The following is a 21,627-nucleotide window of genomic DNA, read 5'->3' as shown; positions in this document are numbered from 1 at the left end:
GTGAAGACCATTTCTTCCTAACAAAGACCGTAATTAATTTGGCAGAATTGTACATAATTATGACATAACATTGAAGGTTCTGCAATGTAAAAGCAATATTTACACTTTGGGATGCCACCCGTTAGATAAAATACGATATACGGTTCCGTATTTCACTGAAAGAATAAATGCTTTGTTTTCAAAATGATAGTTTCCAGATTTGACCATATTAATGACCTAAGGCTCATATTTCTGTGTGTTATTATATTATAATTAAGTCTATGATTTGATATTTGATAGAGCAGTCTGACTGAGCGGTGGTAGGCAGCAGCAGGCTCGTAAGCATTCATTCAAAAACCACTTTCCTGCATTTGCCAGCAGCTCTTCGCTGTGCTTCAAGCATTGCGCTGTTCAAGCCTATCAACTCCCGAGATTAGGCTGGCAATACTATAGTGCCTATAAGAACATCCAATAGTCAAAGGTCCTATAATAACTACAACCTAAAACTTCTCACCTGGGAATATTGAAGACTCATGTTAAAAGGAACCACCAGCTTTCATATGTTCTGAGCAAAGAACTTAAACGTTAGCTTTTTTACATGGCACATATTGCACTTTTACTTTCTTCTCCAACACTTTGTTTTTGCATTATTTAAACCAAATTGAACATGTTTCATTATTTATTTTTTATTGATGTATTATATTAAGTACATTCAGTATTGTTGTAATTGTCATTATTACAAAAAATATATATATATAAAATTGGCCGATTTAAATCGGTAATTGGTCGACCTCTAATTGGAACTATGCAGTAGTCCTACTGTGGCAGGCTCTGGGATGGCTTGCTTTGCTTGGTCATTACGGTACAGTAACAAGTTCATGTGTGCTGATTCTTTACGTTCTAGATTTCAACCACACATTGACAGTCATACGGTGTTGGGATGGCTTGCATTGCCTGGTACAATACAGTAAGAACTTCATGTGTGCTTACACCGTGAGGGGAAAGCTTTAATATCCTGCAGTGATTCGCACCAGAACAGAGGCAAAGCCCAGGCTTGGGATCACCATGAGCGCTGGCTATTTAAAGTAAAGCCTAATTGAAACTGAACCAACATTTCCCTGAAGAGAAGAGATCTCCTCTTTTGCATGTCACTGCTGGTTTTAAGGCCCAGGCTGGGACCAGAGATGGGCGTTAAGGAGCCGTCACACTAACTGATTGGTCAGTCAGTGGCTGTGATTCCATGCAGGATGGAATCTCTCTTGGTTAACAAGCGTCTTAATCGAGCACGGATTTACAAACAGTGTCGTCAACATCATTGCTTCCATTAACACGGACTGAATGAAGGAATGGAACACCATATCATTTCATTAAGACCTACACTGGTATCAAATAGCCTATAGGCCTCAAACATCGAGGTAAAAAATAAGTACAAAGGCCTCCATCAACTACAAACACCCTAATTATATGCATAACATAAGGCTAAACTTAACATAGGGTAAACAGAACAGTTTAAAATAGATACTTGAGCAAATTGAATGTAATATATATATATGGTCCTAAACAAGCGCCTAAACTTCATGGAAGTAGAAAACTGCTAACACATTCTCTTGAATAGGCCCACTTTCCATTATATACATTGTGGGTGGGAAACACTCAACTTTTAACCTCATCTTTCTGGGCCAAATAATTGAAGTAAAGCAGAAATCTATAAACTTCTTATAGCTCAGGCTGCCAAATATTTCCTTGTAAATGGAGTTGGTGGGTTGGGTTCTCTGGGACCTGCTTGTGTTCCCTCCTCTCCTCACACTGCCCAACTGCATAGCATTCACAGGGCTATACATTCCCCTCCCTTCCAAATTGGGGCACACTTCAAAATAGTAGGGCTATTTATAGTTCTGGCTATCCAGAATCATAACAGCAACCTGTGCAGCAGAATCGTACACAAGTCAGTCTAGTCATTACTACCCAGTATGTTTACAGCACTATGCATACCGCCTGAGATCTGTGAGGTAGGCCTGTGGACGTTGGAGAAAACTTTGAAATGGGCATTTAGGCCTAGATGTGTAAACTTGAAATAGAAAAAACACAAACACCTCACAGGTGTCTCTTACAGTCTAAGTATTTGGACAAAAATAGTGTGACTATGATCAAACTGAAGATCAATTGAAGTTGAATTGCATTCATGTCTTCTTTTTTTAAAGAAACATTGATATGAAATAACCTAACTCTGTACTTCTGTCTTGAAAAACAGATCAAGCACAACCACTGATAGGGCTTGGTTCTCAAATGCAAAGAATAATGGTGTCCTCAAGGTCCATCAAAGGACAAAGGATTAATACTACTATGCATTGAAAGCCACATGCTGGGTGGTAATCCTCAAGAGTGTGACAATCTTCTAGTGGCATTGTTTCTCCAAAGAAAACAAAAAGCTTCACTGTATGTTGAACAAATAGTAAACTACGTGACCCTGCATTCTGGCCACCTTAAAGCCACAATCTGTATTTCAGCCCATTGATTGAACAGCAGGACATATCTCAGATTGTGCCTTAAAGAGCATAAGTAGGCCAGCTTCCACCTGAGCAGGTGAAACCCGGTCTTGCAGGCTGTTACGTTGCCTGCCTGCATTACTGTCTGCATACCAACCTACTACACTGCCTGCCACACTGCCAGCCTGCTACACTGCCTGCCACACTGCCTACCTGCCACACCGCCTGCCTGCTTGCAGATCATCCCCTCCATACCACACCACATGATCGCTGGATGAAGCTCACTGCAGTCCTCTGGAATGCTGGGAGCAAATTCTTTCCACATAGGCTATTGGATAAAAAAAGAGCAATGCCCTGAATGGTATGCACTGATTTGTAGGCCAAAGAGTGGTGATGAAAGAAGGCCCTCGGGCAGTGTGCGGCCCGGGGCATTGGAATGTGCAGCTCTGGCCTGTTCAGCTGTGGAGCTAAGCTGCTTGGGCTATGAGGGAAACGGGAGCTGGAGCTGGGCTGGAAGAGAGCTGGGGCTGGGGAACTGAGCTGCCTGGGAGGGGAGCTGGGCTGAAGCTACAGGGAATCTGGGGCTTGAGGGGTTGGGCTGGGGATGGGACTAAGCTGGAGATGCTGGATCTGGGGAGGGGAGCTGGGACTGCGGCCGGAGCCCCTCAGGGGTGTGTACTTAGTCCCCTTCCCATACTCCCTGTTCACCCAAGACTGCGTGGCCAAACACGACTCCAACACAATCATTAAGTTTGCTGACGACTCAACAGTGGTCACCTACAACGATGAAACAGCCTATAGGGAGGAGGTCAGAGACCTGGCAGGGTGGTGCCAGGACAACAACCTCTCCCTTAATGTGAGCAAGACAAAGGAGCTGATCGTGGACCACAAGAAAAGGCGGGCCGAACAGGCCCCCACTAACATCAACATGGCTGTAGTGGAGCGGGTCGAGAGTTTCATGTTCGTTCGTGTCTACATCACTAACGAACTATCATGATCCAAACACACCAAGACAGTCATTAAGAGGGCTTGACAACACATTTTCCCCCTCAGGAGACTGAAAAGACTTGGCATGGGTCCCAGATCTTCAAAAAGTTCTACAGCTACACCACCGAGAGCATCCCGACCGGATGCATCCCCGCCTGGTATGGCAACTGCTCGGCATCTCGGCAAGGCACTACAGTGGGTAGTGCGTATAGCCCAATACACCACTGGGGCCAAACTTCCTGTCATCCAGGACCTATATACCAGGCGGTGTCAGAGGAAAACCCCAAAAATTGTCAGAGACTCCAGTCACCCAAGTCATAGACTGCCTTCTCTGCTACCGCACGGCAAGTGGTACCGGAGCACCAAGTCTAAGACCAAAAGGCTCCTTAACCCCCCCCCCATTTGTTTTGTACACTGCTGCCACTCACTGTTATTTATATATGCATAGTCACTTCACCCCTACCTACATGTACACATTACCTCGACTAGCCTGTACCCCTGCACATCGACTCAGTACTGGTACCCCTGTATATAGCCTTGTTATTGTTATTTTATTGTGTTACTTTTTATTTATTTTTACTTTAGTTTATTTGGTAAATATTTTCTTAACTCTTTCTTAAACTGCACTGTTGGTTAAGAACTTGTAAGTAAGCATTTCACGGTAAGGTCTACACATGTTGTATTCAGCGCAAGTGACAAATAACTTTTGATTTTATTTTATTTGAAGGGCAAAGGGAAAAAAGGTTGAGGCATTTTTGCAAATTTATTACAAATAAAAAACAGTTACCTTATTTACATAAGTATTCAGATACTTTACTATGAGACTCGAAATTGAGCTCAGGTGCATCCTGTTTCCCTTGATCATCCTTGAGATGTTTCTACAACTTGGAGTCCACCTGTGGTAGAATCAATTGATTGGACATGGAAAGACACACACCGGTCTATATTAAGTCCCACAGTTAACTGTGCATGTCAGAGCGAAATCCAAGCCATGAGGTCAAAGGAACTGTCCGCAGAGCTCCGAGACAGGATTGTGTCGAGGCACAGAACTGGGGAAGGACACCAAAAAATGTCGGCAGCATTGAAGATCCCCAAGAACACAGTGGCCTCCATCATTTTGGAACCACCAAGCTGGCAGCCCGGCCAAACTAAGCTATTGGAAGAGATGGGCCTTGGTCAGGGAGGTGACCAAGAACCCAATAGTCACTCTGAAAGAGCTCCAGAGTTTCTCTGTGGGGAAGGGAGTAGCTTCCAGATGGTAGACAGTTGACACTCCTCAGTAAAAGGCACATGACAGCCCACTTTGAGTTTTCCAAAAAGCACCTAAATGACTCAGACCATGAGGAACAAGATTCTCTGGTCTGATGAAACCAAGACTGAACTCTTTGGCCTGAATGCCAAGCATCACGTCTGAAAGAAACCTGGCACCATCCCTATGGTGAAGAATGGTTGTGGCAGCATCATGCTGTGGGGATGTTTTTCTGCGGCAGGGACTGGTAGACTAGTCAGGATCGAAGGAAAGACGAATGGAGCAAAGTACAGAGAGATTCTTCATGAAAACCTGCTCCAGAGCGCTCAGGACCACAGACTGGGGCAAAGGTTCACCTTCCAACAGGACAACAACCGCAAGTCTCAATGTCCTTGAGTGGCCCAGCCCGAGCCTAGACTTGAACCCGATCAGACATCCCTGGAGAGACCTGAAAATAGCTGTGCAGCGACACTACCCATCCAACCTGACAGAGCATGAGAGTATCTGCAGAGAAGAATGGGAGAAATTCCCCAAAGGCAGGTGTGCCAAGCTTGTAGCGTCATACCCAAGAAGACCAGAGGCTGTAATCGCTGCCAAAGGTGCTTCAACAAAGTACTGAGTAAAGGGTCTGAATACTTAAATAAAATGTGTTATTTACATTTTTTATTCAAAGTCAAGGGATCTGAATACTGAATTATTTCCAAATGCACTGTAATCCGAATGCACTGCAATAATAATAATAATTTAAACGGTTATGACGTTTATTTTATTTTCGTGAAGGTCTTCGTCCATAATCGTCAGTTACACTATTACATGGCAATTGTGCCAGCCCTATTAAGGGCCACATTATGACCCATCCAAACGCCAACAAGAGCTCACACAGTTTTAAAAAATGTCCCGCCTCCAAGCAGTGACGGTTGCAAGGGCAGCGTGTGAATCTCAACTGAACATACCTCCTCCCTCCCAAGACCCCATTGTTTCATTCTCACACCTAAATGCCATATGTAACATCCAACTGACACTCACATGCACAGACTCAGGGTTGAGGAGACGGCTGCAATGGTAGGAAGCGCCAGACAGCATACAAGATGCTGTTCTTCAGGGTTCCTGGGCATCTGTCTTATCACTAACCTACATCACCATGTCCACATTGATCAGGGCAAATGACAAGAGGTTTAGGCGCAAACAACTGAAGAAGAGATGTAGCCTTGTATTTTCCAGCAGTATTTCAAGCTGTACATGGAACACCATTTAGAAATCTGAAGTCAAGCCAGAACAGAGTAGTCCAATGTCGCTGGAAGGCGCACCGTCATGCAAAATTCATCATTTAAGGAAGATTTTGGTTTGGGACTGCCTGCCTCTCTACAGTAAGGTGACAATGTAGCCTGTTTTTAAGGTAGAAGCACTCAAATGAACTAAGAAAACAGTTTGCAGTTTGCTGAGAGACGTGTCTTGAAGGGATGATAACTACTGGAATGCAAGTATTTTTGCAACATTTCATTTGTTGTGCATGGTAGACTAGATAAGAAAATCCAGCCAGATTCCACAACTTGATAAGATAAGGGTCCTGAGAGGAGTAAATCATCCCTTTAAATCTGTAAAATTGCACAATACACAGTAATCCAATAGCAATTACACAGTAATCCATAGACAATACAAGCAATTGAGCATAGTTGAAGAATGTAGTAATTTGAAGTAATAAGCAAATGAATGCATATGAAAAGACTGAAGAGCATAAATAAGTACCTACTTCTCCAATAAGTTTCTTCTGACTGTCTGTAGTACAGCACAGGTTTTAATTTACTGGACTGAGTTCCAAATGAACACTGCCGTCTCTGTCATGGCTGACTATTTTATCAGTGGATGGTTCAGATTGTTGTCACACCTCAGTAGATGTGCTTGTTTCACATGTTGAATCTTCATTAAATGGCAGCTTCATTATTTCGGGCCAGCAGCGTAAAGAAGGTTATAAGAGAGAGCCTGATGTCATCGTGGAGGGCTTGAACAGCAGAAGTCTGAGAAAGGCTTTGGGAGACATGGACAATCGCTAATTGGATGAGGATTTCATTGGGCCGGCTGGGAGAAATGACCTTATGCAATGTGCATAATGAATGGCTTGGACGGGAGGGAGATGTTATGTTTGTGCACGAGCCTGCTGCCAGGGTGGGCTATGGCTAGGCTATTTTAGTTTTTATTCAACTAAGAACTCAAGCTTTCATCTAAGGGACGTATTATTCAAAAAAGTTTAAATAAGATCAAGAAGTGTAAATAGAATAAATGATTATTTAGGCTCCGGTACAATGGATCAGACTGATCATCTGGACATATGAGAGTTTCTAACTAACATTGAATAGTCTACATTGAGTTATGTAATAAACATGGTATAACAATGGGGAATTTAGGCTTCATGAGGCTAGAAGAGAAAAGGAGGAATAGGCTTCCTGTATCTATGGTCTTAGTCATTTTCAACACAAACCCCCCTAGACAAACTTCATTTGACCAGAAACCCCCTATCCCTATGATAGTAGGGCCTTATAACATCTGGTGTATTCTGTGCCCAATTGCATTTAGTTTTCCCCCCAAATTAAAACTTCTCAGTTTTGTTTTTCCAGGTTTCGGTTTTTCCAACAACAACAAAAAGGTTTTCCCTCTCAAAATCACCACAAAAAAAGGATGTTCTAAGTCCACAACAATGCTAAACCCTTGACACTCATGGGAATTGACCTACATGGATATGGCTAAATTGAAATGTTTGTTCCAGAAGAAATATGAAAAGCATATGCATATCCATGGTAGCAATTGAAAGTGAACAGTTTGCAGCAAACCATTGAGATCATGTATAGCTTGTTACTGTACAGCCACTGCGTTCAAATGTAGGTGTTCATCAGAGCCCAAATCTGACATTTTCAACCTGTATACGGAATGAGTGTAAAGGGCTACATCACATCAGGAGACCACTTTGGAGGTCTGGGAAAAGTCTAAGAAATGTATATTATTGTGTGTAGTTACCCTTTAATTCAAATGCACACCAGACAGAGACCATTGTTTGGTTAGCGGTGTTTCTGTTGCGCTCGTGTGATTTTGATTTTACAAAACAAAGCAGTTTGCAAAAAGAAATGGCAGCTGGATTGATGCAAATAATCATGATATCTTTCTGCCAGGTGGGTGTAGGCTTTGTAGTTAACATTTAACTGATAAGGTTTTTGGGAAAGCCTTTCCATCTACTGACTATCATTAGCATTATTGCTAACAGTTACACAAAGTGTAGACTAGACAAATGGACATATCGCACACACACACAGACAGGGGCATTCCTGTGCCATTCCAGAAAGTTGCAGCAAAGTACAAGTCACTAACCAGGTTTCTATCCAACCTTTTTTATGCAAGTAGAGTACATGTTGGATAAACAGACCTGATGGAAAAAAACACATTTGTTGTTAAACTTTCAAAATGTTGACAAAGCAAAATACACTAGACAATATGGGAACTTTTTGTGTCGGTAAAATGTATTATGCGAGAAATGGTGGTGGAAACGTCTTTATTGCTATAATAACCATCATATCGATGAAAACTTGGAGTCACGTGATGATATAATAATAATAATATATGCCATTTAGCAGACGCTTTTATCCAAAGCGACTTACAGTCATGTGTGCATACATTCTACGTGTTATGTGGTCCTCCCACTATGACTTGGGGAAAGCATGCCGTTTATTAGGCTGATGAGCTTGATGCTTGGTTGCCGTTTTTATTTTTTTATTTGACCTTTATTTAACTAGGCAAGTCAGTTAAGAACAAATTCTTATTTTCAATGACGGCCTAGGAACAGTGGGTTAACTGCCTGTTCAGGCAAATACAAAATGATATTATGCCCTAAATGTCCTTCTAACCTACCTACCCACACTGTATCTGCCAGCTAACAGTTCAATTTGATGGAAGCCCATCTCTGGTGGGAAAATGCACATGTTGTTTTTATTTTAGAATAAAATGCTACGTATGCATTTTGTTCATGTCTTATGATTGACTTGAGCAAATTAATGCATTTTCCAATTGGTTAAATACATTTAGTTGATTTCCTACGAAGTTCAACAAAAAACGTATATTGTTGAATTCCGTTTTAATATCTGGATTCTGTGATTCCATTCGCATTGTCCGCAACCCATGTTTTATAGGGCCCTACATACTGTATGTTATAAATCATTGAAATAGAGTTCTCCAAGTGCTCAAGTCGCTCTGGATAAGAGCGTCTGCTAAATCACTTATAGGTCTGGTGAAATATGTACTGATAATATGAGAAACGATGTACAGATAAATCCAAATGAACCATTAAACTCTGAGAAGAAAATACTAATGATGTCCAGGCACAGCGATAAAATTCAAGAGCACAACATGCCTCTATTGTTCTGAAGTTTCGCCGGGGAAGAATGTCACTCAAAACCCTTTTGTTTTCATGAATACATCTCGCCAAGCCCACTAACCCTGGTTTGTTTTAGATTTTACAGCACAGATTCCAGCTCGTAGAGGCTGAGTGACATTTTCTGGAACATCGCCATCATTCTGCACCACTCTCTCTGTTCTTCCTGCACACAAACAAACTAGCAGGGGTGTTCAGTTACCTGCTTTAGAAAATACAGCATTCCTGCTTCTCAGGTTTCAAACATATTTGGACCAGCTCCAGACATTGAGAAATTGAATCCACCGTGCTGTGGTTGGTTGGTTAGACAATCATTGCATCATTCTGCCTTCTGGGTAATCATGGGTGGATGATGGCAAGTATTTATAGGACCAGTAAGCTAAAATATATTAAGTTGCCCTTCTGTAAATCAATTACAGACTACTTTAGTAAGCAGAATGTAATTACTTAGCTATAACTGAGGTAGCTAGATAAAAAAAATGATTACATTTAAATGAAAGGTAAGTGACACAGACAAACTAAGGCTTCTCTAGCTGCCTGCAAAGCTTTTTCATCTTGTCCTGCTACCAAGTAATCTAATAAAGGCATTACAACTTTTTTCATCTACAAGCCTTGGGGTTCTTCGGAAGTGTTTTATTGCTTTGTACAACCATTGACACCTATCTACACAAGAGAAGCAGGCCTAGCCTATAATGTCCAGTCTTTTTCATGATTCAGCTACCTGTTTCCAAACAGCACCTACCGCCACACCCACAGACCAAAATTCTGTTTGAAATGAGTTACTCTAATTTATTAAGACAGAATACAGGAGGTGTGTCAACATCAAATGTGCTCATAACTGATGAGAGAAATAATTTGGGCAATAATAGGACATAACCTAGTATTTGGTGTCCTTGATTTAGGCCAAAACTCTGACTCTGCATCCCAGACTTCAGGAAAAAGTGCCATGACCAGCCATCAATAAGGGGGTATTGGCACTGAATAGCGAGTGTTATACGACTGGCGCAAGGCCTAATGGAATGCTAGGGCCTGGGTGAGAGAGATCACCACTATGACAGAGAACATAATCATAATATCAAATGTATGTGGAAGTACAATTTATATGTCTGCAAGGCCTCTTCAGATTGAAAGTTTGGACAGCTCTCAAAAAGGGAATTTGTCATTTGAGTGAAGTTGGCCTATCCCTTTCACGTTCCATCCCGATAATAAACTAAACCAACAAGCTAATAGGCCTGCCTACATTCACTGAATGAACGGCTTGTATGATGAATGGAATAGATTGGTAGAACAAATTAAATGCCAATAGGATATGATACAACAAAGCCATTTGTTAGTCAGACTCTTCCAGAGAAGAGACATGAACCGCCATGGCAAGACAGGTTGCATATGTAAAATATGTGAGCTCAGCAGCTCTGAGCTAGCTGTCTGTCTTCGGCCTCCTAAACTCATGCCCCATCATGTCAGTCGCTTACAGAACACAGACTTGAAATAGCTAGATTGTAGCAGAGGGTGTGAATTTAAAACGAGTTGGTAACACTTTATATTAGTAACAATTTCTATTAAGTTGCTGTTATACCAGTGTAGTGATGCTGTAATTACACAAGTAGTAAGAATGTTGTATGAACATGTTACATAGTAGGCCTACATTAGTAATGGCATTTTAAAGGTATAATAAAAATGTAGTTTAGTGGAAGGGGATAGGGATTGTTCCCAAAAACGTACTATGCCATTATGATTAATCGATATATTATTATGGTTCTCACCAACTACAGTTCTTAGTTGAGCTGTACAGTAGTACACTGCTGGGTAATTCTGCTGAATCAGCATTAAGTCAAACAAATATGTTGTTTTGGATTACTAATATGATCACATATCACATCTACAGCATAACATGCGTTTTATTTTATAACATCCCTGCCAAAAATCCATCCCTGATGTCCCATCCAGTTAGATTTGAAATACTTAGCCTCTGAATAAGCCTACTATAAGTATACTGTATAGAAAGGGGCTGTAAAGAAGCCAACCACCATCCAAGGTTCTGTACACGAGTAGCTAGCTGCCTGGAAAAACGCCTTTCACCCCACCCCCAAAGCAAATGAAGCCATGGGATAAGACTAACCGGACCGGTGAAAATGGTAGAACGTATAGGACAGGCAGGGCCTGCGCCTGGTTGGTAGTTGGATAGTAAGCAGCTATGCAATATCTGTAAACAAGCCAGCACAGTATACAGTCAGAAAGCCGAGACGACACACAAAATCTTGTTTATATATTGAGGCCTATCGGAGGGGTATACTACAAAACAGGATCAATGAGCCAGCTAACTTAATTGGCTAAATATTTTTGAAATATATATATATATATTTTTTTTAAAGATACGCTTGAAATGGGCATGGTCTAATTGACTCAGCAACCAAAAACATCTCTTAATGAACCAGAAAATCAAGTTAGTTTCGTTTTAATCAAAGTTAGCTGGATAACTTATTGATACCCCTCTGGATTGGTACTTTTAACTACCCAACTATAGTAGTTTAGTAAGCTTTAGTTGCCCCAATACAGGAGATCATAATTCTTTCAACCTTGTCCCTACACGAACACAGTTTATCTGCCTTCATGCAGTCCCGATAGCACTGGGTAGACATGTGGCTATATTAAGCTCAGGTTATTTAGTAACTGTCACATTTGTGATTAACAATGTTAACCTATGTTTTGGACAACAAATTACATTAATTTGCAAAACAAGTTCTAACAGCTATCCACATCCAAACCCTCCTCACACTTTCGTGAAAGACAGAGCCTCACGCTACTAGCCACGCTGCGCTGTGTTCCAGTCTCACCGACAGCAGTTTACATCCAGAGGCACTAGCCAGCTAGCTACACTAAACTTTGCTTGCTGTGCCCTAGAAAGTCAAGAAAGATGCATACAATTACACCATATATCAAATAACACAAGACTCCCTTGATATTGGAATAATACACTCACCTTATTGACAGGCCTCTGTAGCAAATCAAACAAGAGCAATCAGACAGCCTTGCACTTGGGAGGGGAAGACTGTTGCTAGCGCAACAGCTTTGCTTTTCTTGCTCAAGACGCTCCAGTGGTCAACATTCCCAATGAGGACAAGCAGCTAGCAGTTTATTTCTCAGCTGACTCCTCAACACACACGAAACAACTCCTCCCTCCCCTCTCGGCTGACTCCGCCCACATCGCCTCATGTCTCTGAATTCGAGAGGAAAATTCAGTAGACTCATCAACTGAACAGAGAGAGAGAGAGAGCTTGTCCTGGGGCTCTGTTCACAAACACAAACAAATCATGAGAAAACAAAAATATAATTACTTGACACATTGAATAGAATTAACACATTGGAAAAAATTAACATGCGCCGAATACAACAGGTGTAGACGGTACAGAGAAATGCTTACTTATGAACCAGTAACCAACAGTGCAGTTTTTTTTTAAAGTACAGATTAACAGAGAGTACACAGTGGCAGAATACCTGACCACTGTGACTGACCCAGACGTAAGGAAAGCTTTGACTATGTACAGACTCAGTGAGTTTGTCAATAGCCTTGCTATTGAGAAAGGCCGCCGTAGAGAGGCCTGGCTTTCAAGAGAAGACAGGCTATGTGCACACTGCCCACAAAATGAGGTGGAACTGAGCTGCACTTCCTAACCTCATGACCACATTAGAGACACATATTTCCCTCAGATTACACAGATCCACAAAGAATTTGAAAACAAACCTGATTTTGATAAACTCCCATATCTACTGGGGTAATACCAGTGTGCCATCACAGCAGCAAGATTTGTGACCTGTTGCCACAAGAAAAGGGCAGCCAGTAAAGAACAAACACCAGTGTAAATACAACCTATATTTATGTTTATTTATTTTCTCTTATGTACTTTAACCATTTGCACATCGTTACCACAGTGTATATATATGTAATGTCTTTATTCTTTTGGAACTTCGGTGAGTGTAATGTTTACTGATAATTTGTATTGTTTATTTCACTTTTGTATATTATCTACTTCACTTGCTTTGGCAATGTTAAAGACCATTGAGAGAGAGAGAGAAAGAGAAAGCGAGAGTGAGAGAGAGAGAGCATTTGTATTTTTACTTCACTTTTGTGTATTATCTATTTCACTTACTTTGGCAATATAGACATATGTTTCCCATGTCAATAAAGCCCCTTGAATTGAGAGAGATTTTATTTGAGTTATTAAGATCCCCATTAGCCGATGCCAATGGCGACAGCTAGTCTTACTGGGATACGACACATAACGAAACATACTTTATTGATAAAATACTTTACAATTGACATACATTTCAAAACATTAACATGTAGTGCGTGTGTGTGTGAAGGGGGGAAGGGGAGAGAGACATGCTGAAAAGTCCTGTCTGCAGACATAGCACGCAGCTGCAAAAATAGACACTTCCATACACAGCAAACTTCTCCCAAAATCAGTAGATACAACCCCATGCTCGCTCCCATGTAAATCAGGCCCCGGGATCTCAGGTCTCAGCCTGGAGTAAGCATGTGGGTGCTAAGAAGTGGAGCAGGGACCCTGGAAAGTTGACAGTATTGCTCAGGTTCTATTTCAGTTCCAGCCCTTTGGCCTAACCTTATTTCGGTCCATTGTGTCACTATTTTGTAGCTTTTCAAACTGTAAATCTAAATGATACTTACATAGTGTGTAATGAAGTTCGTCTGCTGTTTGAAGAGAGTCAGACCGAAATGCAGCGTGTAGGTTACTCAAGACTTTTAATGAAGAAAATACGGTACATGAAATAACTGAAAATACAAAAACAACAAACGAGTGAAACTAATTACAGCCTATCTGGTAACAAACACAAAGACAGGTACAATCACCCACGAAATACAACGCGCACTCAGGCTGCCTAAATACGGTTCCCAATCCGAGACAACGAGAATCAGCTGACTCCAATTAGGAATCGCCTCAGGCAGCCAAGCCTAACTAGACACACCCCTAATAATACACACTCCCAATTAATAGACACACCTCTAATATTACACACTCCCAATTAATACAAACCCCAATACGAAATACAACATATAAACCCATGTCACACCCTGGCCTACCCAAACAATTAACAAAACACAAGATACAATGACCAAGGCATGACATAGTGGTCCTGTATGGCTCAGTTGGTAGAGTGTGGCGCTTGCACCACTAGGGTTGTGGGTTTGATTCCCTGGACCACACATATGTAAAAATGTATGCACACATAACTGTAGCCTCTTTGGATAAAAGCATCTGCTAAAAGGCATATATCATTATTACATCAAGCTACTGTAAATCAATGAGTCGGAAGTAAGCATACACCATATAATTACATAAAATCATATGGAACTGTAGGATTTTGGGGTACACTACAAAATGTACAGTTGTTCTTCAATTTCATAATCTCCTATTGGCCCCGTTGCATAAAAGTTTAATCAAGAGTTCAATGCTCTGTAGTTACCTTTCCCTACTCATATGCAGTGTTTTTGTATTTCCTCCTCTAAGCACAATGTGTGGGGGTTACATGCAATAGGCCTACAGGGGTTACATGCAATAGGCCTACAGGGGTTACATGCAATAGGGTTACATGCAATAGGCCTACGGGGGTTACATGCAATAGGCCTACAGGGGTTACATGCAATAGGCCTACAGGGGTTACATGCAATAGGCCTACAGGGGTTACATGCAATAGGCCTACGGGGGTTACATGCAATAGGCCTACAGGGGTTACATGCAATAGGCCTACGGGGGTTACATGCAATAGGCCTACGGGGGTTACATGTTACCGCACTAACCTTTGTGGCGAGTATAATTTCCTTCATATAATTGTGCAAATGTGGCCATTGTCCTCTTAATATGCCACAGTATGTGATTTATCAATCTGATTATTCTAGTAAGACACCTAAAATATGATTTACTGCATGAACTTAAAAAATTGGAAATAATTCAAAGAGTCTGTAGTGCAAAAGGTTGTAAGTCTGGAACTTTCCCCAGTTGAGTCTGCCTAATGACGGGGCGGGGAAGACAAAGGACCCGTCCCGGACCTGCAGTATCTGGGTGAAAAGAACAATAGTGGCGACCCTGCCAAACACCCTACAATATAAAAGGGCATTGTACAGATTCAACATCAAGTCACACTTTGGATCAGATCTCCTCCCTGTAACATTATTCATGCATTAGGCCCATGTGAACATAACCTCTGTCACAGGCTTTCACTTTGGCGAATCTTGGGAGCCGAGGCTGATGTAAACATGGTTGCATTTGCTCTTCCCAAGTTTTTAATTACAAGGATGTTCAGGCATTTCGCTGCAAATTTGATACCTGATGAAAACTGTGTACGTGATAAATAAAATGTGATATTGCAGGAATCTTATTTGCAAAAGTAACACATGGAAATGGTGTTAAAACAAAGTATTGATAGCCATCATCCTTCTCAACCATGAATGCTGTGAGTTAACCACTACCTTCTTCTATGCTGTGTCATGAGCTGCCAGTAAGTCTTGATTTAGAAAGAGATTTGTTTTTCTGCATTAAAGGTTGTGGGGCGGTTGGCTTGGAACCAACCAAGCACTCTGTCTTTCTGCAGTTAGTTTCGTAAGACAGAATGGCCACAAATGAGCAGGAATTCTGACCGACAGAGGGCCTGTGGGTCAGCAGGAATTTACAGACCAACAGTGTGGAGAGGATTACACTCTCTGGCAGCATCCCAAATTACACCCTATTCCCTTTACAGAGCACTACTTTTAACCAGGGCCCATAGGGTAGTAGTTTACTATACAGGGAATAGGGTGCCATTTGGGAAACATACTTTCTCTCTCTGTAGATAGTGAAATCTGGATCGCATGGCAGACAGACACAGAAACCCAATCCCCAGATCACCTACTTTTTGTGGGCCTGCCCGGCCTTTGAGAGATCGATCAGGCAAGGCATAGCAGGGAGCCTGTGAAGCTGAAGCGAGGGGACATTGTGGTCCCATTGTCAATCTCAGTTCTCTCACTAACCCATTCCCCTTGGCCCTAACTGTGTAGATGGAATCAATATAGTGTAATAAACCACCACTACCCTGATTATACCTATCCAGACTGTTCAGATCTGCAAACGTTGAAAGGTTAGGGCCCAGGAGGCCATGTATAGGATTTTTGGGGAAACCTAAACGTAGGGTCAGGGAATACAGTTTAGGTAAAGTTACATGTCAGTTATGTCCACATGATGAGTCATGGTTCATAGTAGCTTGGAATAGTTGGGAGAGCTCTGATGTGGCAATCCTCTCAAAACAACATGTAAGCCTGGTGGCATCATAAGAAAGAGGTCTGTTTGGCTTCCAGATTTCAAAAGGACAACAATAACCACAGCCAACAACCAAATGAGAAACACATCTACTGCATGTTAGATTAGCTGCACCATGACTCAAGAGCTTGCTACACTACCAAACGATCAATACATACAGTTGAAGTCGGAAGTTTACATACACTTAGGTTGGGGACATTAAAACTCATTTCACAACCACTCCACAAATTTCTTGTTAACAAACTATAGTTTTGCAAGTCGGTTAGGGCATCTACTTTGTGCATGACACAAGTCATTTTTCCAACAATTGTTTACAGACAGATTATTTCACTTATAATTCACTGTATCACAATTCCAGTGGGTCAAAAGTTTACATACACTAAGTTGACTGTGCCTTTGAACAGCTTGAAAAATTCCACAAAATGAGGGCATGGCTTTAGAAGCTTCTGATAGGCTCATAGACATCATTTGAGTCAATCGGAGGTGTACCTGTGGATGTATTTCAAGACCTACCTTCAAACTCAGTGCCTATTTGCTTGACATCATGGGAAAATCAAAAGAAATCAGCCAAGACCTCAGAAAAAAAATTGAAGACCACATGTCTGGTTCATCCTTGGGAGCAATTTACAAACGCCTGAAGATACCATGTTCATCTGTACAAACAATAGTACGCGAGTATAAACACCATGGGACCACGCAGCCATCATTCCGCTCAGTAAGGAGACGCATTCTGTCTCTTAGAGATGAACGTACTTTGGTGCAAAAAGTGCAAATGAATCCCAGAACAACAGCAAAGGAACGTGAAGATTCTGGAGGAAACAGGTATAATAAAAGTATCTATATCCACAGTAAAACAAGTCCTATATCGACATAACCTGAAAGGCCACTCAGCAAGGAACAAGCCACTGCTCCAAAACCGCCATTAAAAAGCCAGACTACGGTTTGCAACTGCACATGGGTACTTTTTGGAGAAATGTCCTCTGGTCTGATGAAACAAAAATAGAACTGTTTGGCCATAATGACCATCATTATGTTTGGAGGAAAAAGGAGGAGGCTTGCAAGCCGAAGAACACCATCCCAACCGTGAAGCACAGGGGTGGCAGCATCATGTTGTGGGGGTGCTTTGCTGCAGGAGGGACTGGTGCACTTCAAACTAGATGGCTTCATGAGGATGGAAAATTATCTGGATATATTGAAGCAACATCTCAAGACATCAGACAGGAAGTTAAAGCTTGGTCGCAAATGGGTCTTCCAAATGGACAATGACCCCAAGCATACTTCCAAAGTTGTGGCAAAATGGCTTACGGGCAACAAAGTCAAGGTATTAGAGTGGCCATCACAAAGTCCTGACCTCAATCCTATAGAAAATGTGTGTGTGCGAGCAAGGAGGCCTACAAACCTGACTCAGTTACACCAGCTCTGTCAGGAGGAATGGCCCAAAATTCAACCAACTTATTGTGGGACGCTTGTGGAAGGCTACCTGAAATGTTTGACCCAAGTTGAACAATTTAAAGGCAATTGCTACTAAAAACTCATTGAGTGTGTGTAAACTTCTGACCCACTGGGAATGAGATGAAATAAATAAAAGTGGTGATCCTGTCACGCCTTGGTCATTGTATTTTGTGTTTTTGTTATATGTTTGGGTAGGCCAGGGTGTGACATGGGTTTATATGTTGTTTTCGTATTGGGGTTTGTATTATTTGGGATCGCGGCTAATTAGGGGTGTTGTTAGGCTTGGCTGCCTGAGGCGATTCTCAATCAGAGTCAGGTGCTTATCGTTGTCTCTGATTGGGAACCGTATTTAGGGAGCCATAGTTTCGCTTTGTATTTCGTGGGTGATTGTTCCTGTCTTTGTGTAGTATTCACCAGATAGGCTGTAATTAGTTTCACGTTCCGTTTGTTGTTTTCGTCTTTCAGTTATTTCACGTACCGCGATTCTTTCATTAAAGTCATGAGTAACCAACACGCTGCATTTCGGTCCGACTCTCTTCTTTCAACAGACGAACGCCATTACAGATCCTAAGTGACCTAAGACAGGGAATTTGTACTAGGATTAAATGTCAGGAATTGTGAAGAACTGAGTTTAAATGTATTTGGCTAAGGTGTATGTAAACTTCCGACTTCAACTGTACATATACACACAATGTTCCCCTGCAGAGTTCATTGTTCAGAGTTCAAGCTCATTGTTACATTGTACTTACACTGTATTTAGGATTACGGTGATGGATATGGTTAGGATTAGGGTTGCAAAGGGTCAGAAACTTTCTTGTAAATTTACGGAAATGTTCCATGGGAAGTTAAGCCCTGGAATTTGGAGAATTTTGCTTAAATTAATTTTAAAAAGTTTACTTATATCAGTACTTTTTGGTGGGATACACATAAGACAATTCTAGTTGTTGTGACATATTTTGGTTAAACTATCCCCAGTTCAATGGAATTGCAACCCTCTGCATGCACAGTGCACTCTTCCATCACATGTCCAGCTGATTCTCAAGATCTTGCACACTAATGAGATGCTATTGAGCCCACACTACTACACTGTCTGAGCCAATGACTACATGCTTTCTGGTAAGTTTTGAATGCAATACTGGCTGGGGTAAATATATTTTATATGACATACATATTTTTTGTTAACTAGTAAGTAGTCGCCTACAGCAAAGTGTGTTTAAATCATTTCTAACTTGTTAACAATTTCTGTTAGTTTTTGCTACGATGTGGGTTTTAGCTTGATTGAGCCTGCTATCTGAGGAGTGTTAATTCAACTGTTTTATTTTAAAACATTTATCTTACAAAGCTGTTGTTTAATCTAACTGCTTATCTATTTATCTGTACATGGAATTGTACTTGTATTTTTTAAATAAATTTTTTCTTTACAGGAAAATGCCACGAGCACTATTTGATGTGTGGAGACATTTCACTGCAGCTAATGTAGATGGAAAAGCTGTGTACATTTGCAAATACTGTGCCAAATCATATGTGGAGAATGCAACAAAGATGCAGAATCATCTGGCCAAGTGCATAAAGTTCTCTCAGCACTCACGTCAAGCAACCTCTGAAAAAAGTCCCTCTACTTCTATTCGAGGTGAAAATGATGAATCAGATACCTTATCAATAACAACAGCTCATGGTCCTCCTAGAATCAGATGTTTTTTGACTCAATGGAGGAACGTAGTTAGAGAAATGCTGATGAATGTCTTGCTCAAGCTGTGTATGCAACTGGTTCACCTCTGATGCTCACAGGAAATGTGTATTGGAAGAGATTTCTGAATGTTCTTTGCCCAGCATACACCCCTCCAACCAGACATGCTTTATCTACTCATTTGCTGGTTGCAGAGTTCAAGTGAAGGTCAAGCAAATCATAGAGAAAGCAGACTGTATTGCAATCATCTCTGATGGGTGGTCGAATGTTCATGGGCAATGAATAATTAACTACATCATCTCCATCCCTCAACCAGTATTCTACATGACCACAGACACGGGACAACAGACACACCGGTCTCTACATTGCAGATGAGCTGAAGGCAGTCATTAATGACCTTGGACCACAGAAGGAATTTGCACTGGTGACAGACAATGCTGTGAACATCAAGGCTGCTTGGTCTAAAGTGGAGGAGTCCTACCCTCACATCACACCCACCGGTTGTGCTGCTCATGCATTGAATCTGCTCCTCAAGCACATCATGGCACTGAAAACTATGGATATACTCTACAAAGGTATTTCAAACTTTAGCAGCAATCTACCTCACCAAGCAAAGTGAGAAGAATAAGAGCACCACATTGAAGCTGTCCAATAACACCCGTTGGGGTAGTGTTGTCATCATGTTTGACAGTCTCCTGGAGGGGAAAGAGTCTCTCCAAGCAATGGCTATATCACAGTCTGCCGATATGGACAGCCCCATCAAGAGGATGTTCCTCGATGATGCATTTTGGGAGACAGTGGTAAGCAGCCTGAAACTCCTGAAACCTATATCAGTTGCCATTGCACGGATTGAAGGAGACGATGCCATCTTGTCTGAAGTTCAGACTCTGCTTGCAGATGTAAGAGAAGAAATCCGTACTGCCCTGCCCACTTCACTGTTGCTTCAAGCAGAGGAAACTGCAGTTCTGAAATACATAAAAAGCGCGAAGACTTCTGCCTGAAGCCCAAACACACCGCAGCGTACATGTTGGACCCCAAGTATGCTGGCAAGAGCATCCTGTCTGCTGCAGAGATCAACAAGGTCTATGGTGTCATCACTACCATGTTTGCAACCTTGGCCTGGATGAGAGCAAGGTTCTTGGCAGTCTAGCGAAGTACACTTCCAAGCAAGGCATTTGGGATGGAGATGCAATATGGCAGTCGTGCCAACATATCTCAACAGCCACCTGATGGAAGGGACTCTGTGGATCTGAGGCTCTTTCCCCTGTTGCCTCCATCCTCCTCCAAATCCCACCAACATCAGTCACCTCGGAGAGCAACTGGTCCTTTTTGGGAACACACACACCAAAGCACACAACAGGCTGACCAATACAGGGGTTGAAAAATTGTTGGCCATCCAGGCAAATTTGAGGCTTTTTGAGCCTGACAACGAGCCATCCTCAACATGTTTGGAAAATGACAGTGAAGATGAGGCCTCAGAGTCTGATGTTCAAGAGGTGGACATTGAGGAGGTCCAGGGAGAAGACATGGAAGCCTGAGAGGAAGACAACCAAACCTTTCGTTTCTAGATGAATGTTGTGTCACGCCTTGGTCTTAGTATTTTGTGTTTTTGTTATTTATTTGGCCAGGCCAGGGTGTGACATGGGTTTATTTTGTGGTGTGTTTTTGTATTGGGGTTTAGTAGGTATTTGGATTGTGGTTGAGTAGGGTTTTCGAGCATAGTCTATGGCTGCCTGAGGCGGTTCTCAATCAGTCAGGTGAGTCTCGTTGTCTCTGATCGGGAACCATATTTAGGTAGCCTGGGTTTCACTGTGTGTTTGTGGGTGATTGTTCCTGTGTTTCTGTGTTTGTTGTCACAAGATAGGCTGTATAGATTTTCACGTTCCGTTTGTTGTTTTGTATATTTAGTTATTTCATGTATCGTACATTTTGTTCATTAAAGAACATGAGTAACCACCACGCCGCATTTTGGTCCGACTCTCTTTCAACAGACGAATGCCGTTACATGTTGAAAACGTTTTGGGGAGATGCCATTCAATATTCTCTTTCTTTTGTTGGTCAGT

At 41.7% G+C, this 21,627-nt stretch overlaps 1 protein-coding gene across 2 annotated transcripts in view; it reads right to left on the bottom strand.

The window, feature by feature from the left end:
- The window catches only part of LOC124005254 (growth factor receptor-bound protein 10-like), an 89,694-nt gene extending 77,473 nt beyond the window's left edge, over positions 1–12,221 (bottom strand). For both annotated transcript variants that reach the window (XM_046314343.1, XM_046314344.1), the window contains exon 1: positions 12,096–12,221. The gene's annotated coding sequence lies outside the window, so the exon portion shown is untranslated. The remainder of the gene's footprint in view (positions 1–12,095) is intronic.
- Between the last annotated feature and the right edge of the window lie 9,406 nt (positions 12,222–21,627).

This window comes from Oncorhynchus gorbuscha, linkage group LG19 (genome assembly GCF_021184085.1).
Source record: "Oncorhynchus gorbuscha isolate QuinsamMale2020 ecotype Even-year linkage group LG19, OgorEven_v1.0, whole genome shotgun sequence".
Lineage (NCBI taxonomy): Eukaryota > Metazoa > Chordata > Actinopteri > Salmoniformes > Salmonidae > Oncorhynchus > Oncorhynchus gorbuscha.
The sequence above is the reverse complement of the archived record's forward strand: the minus strand, read 5'-3'. Positions and strand labels throughout refer to the sequence as shown.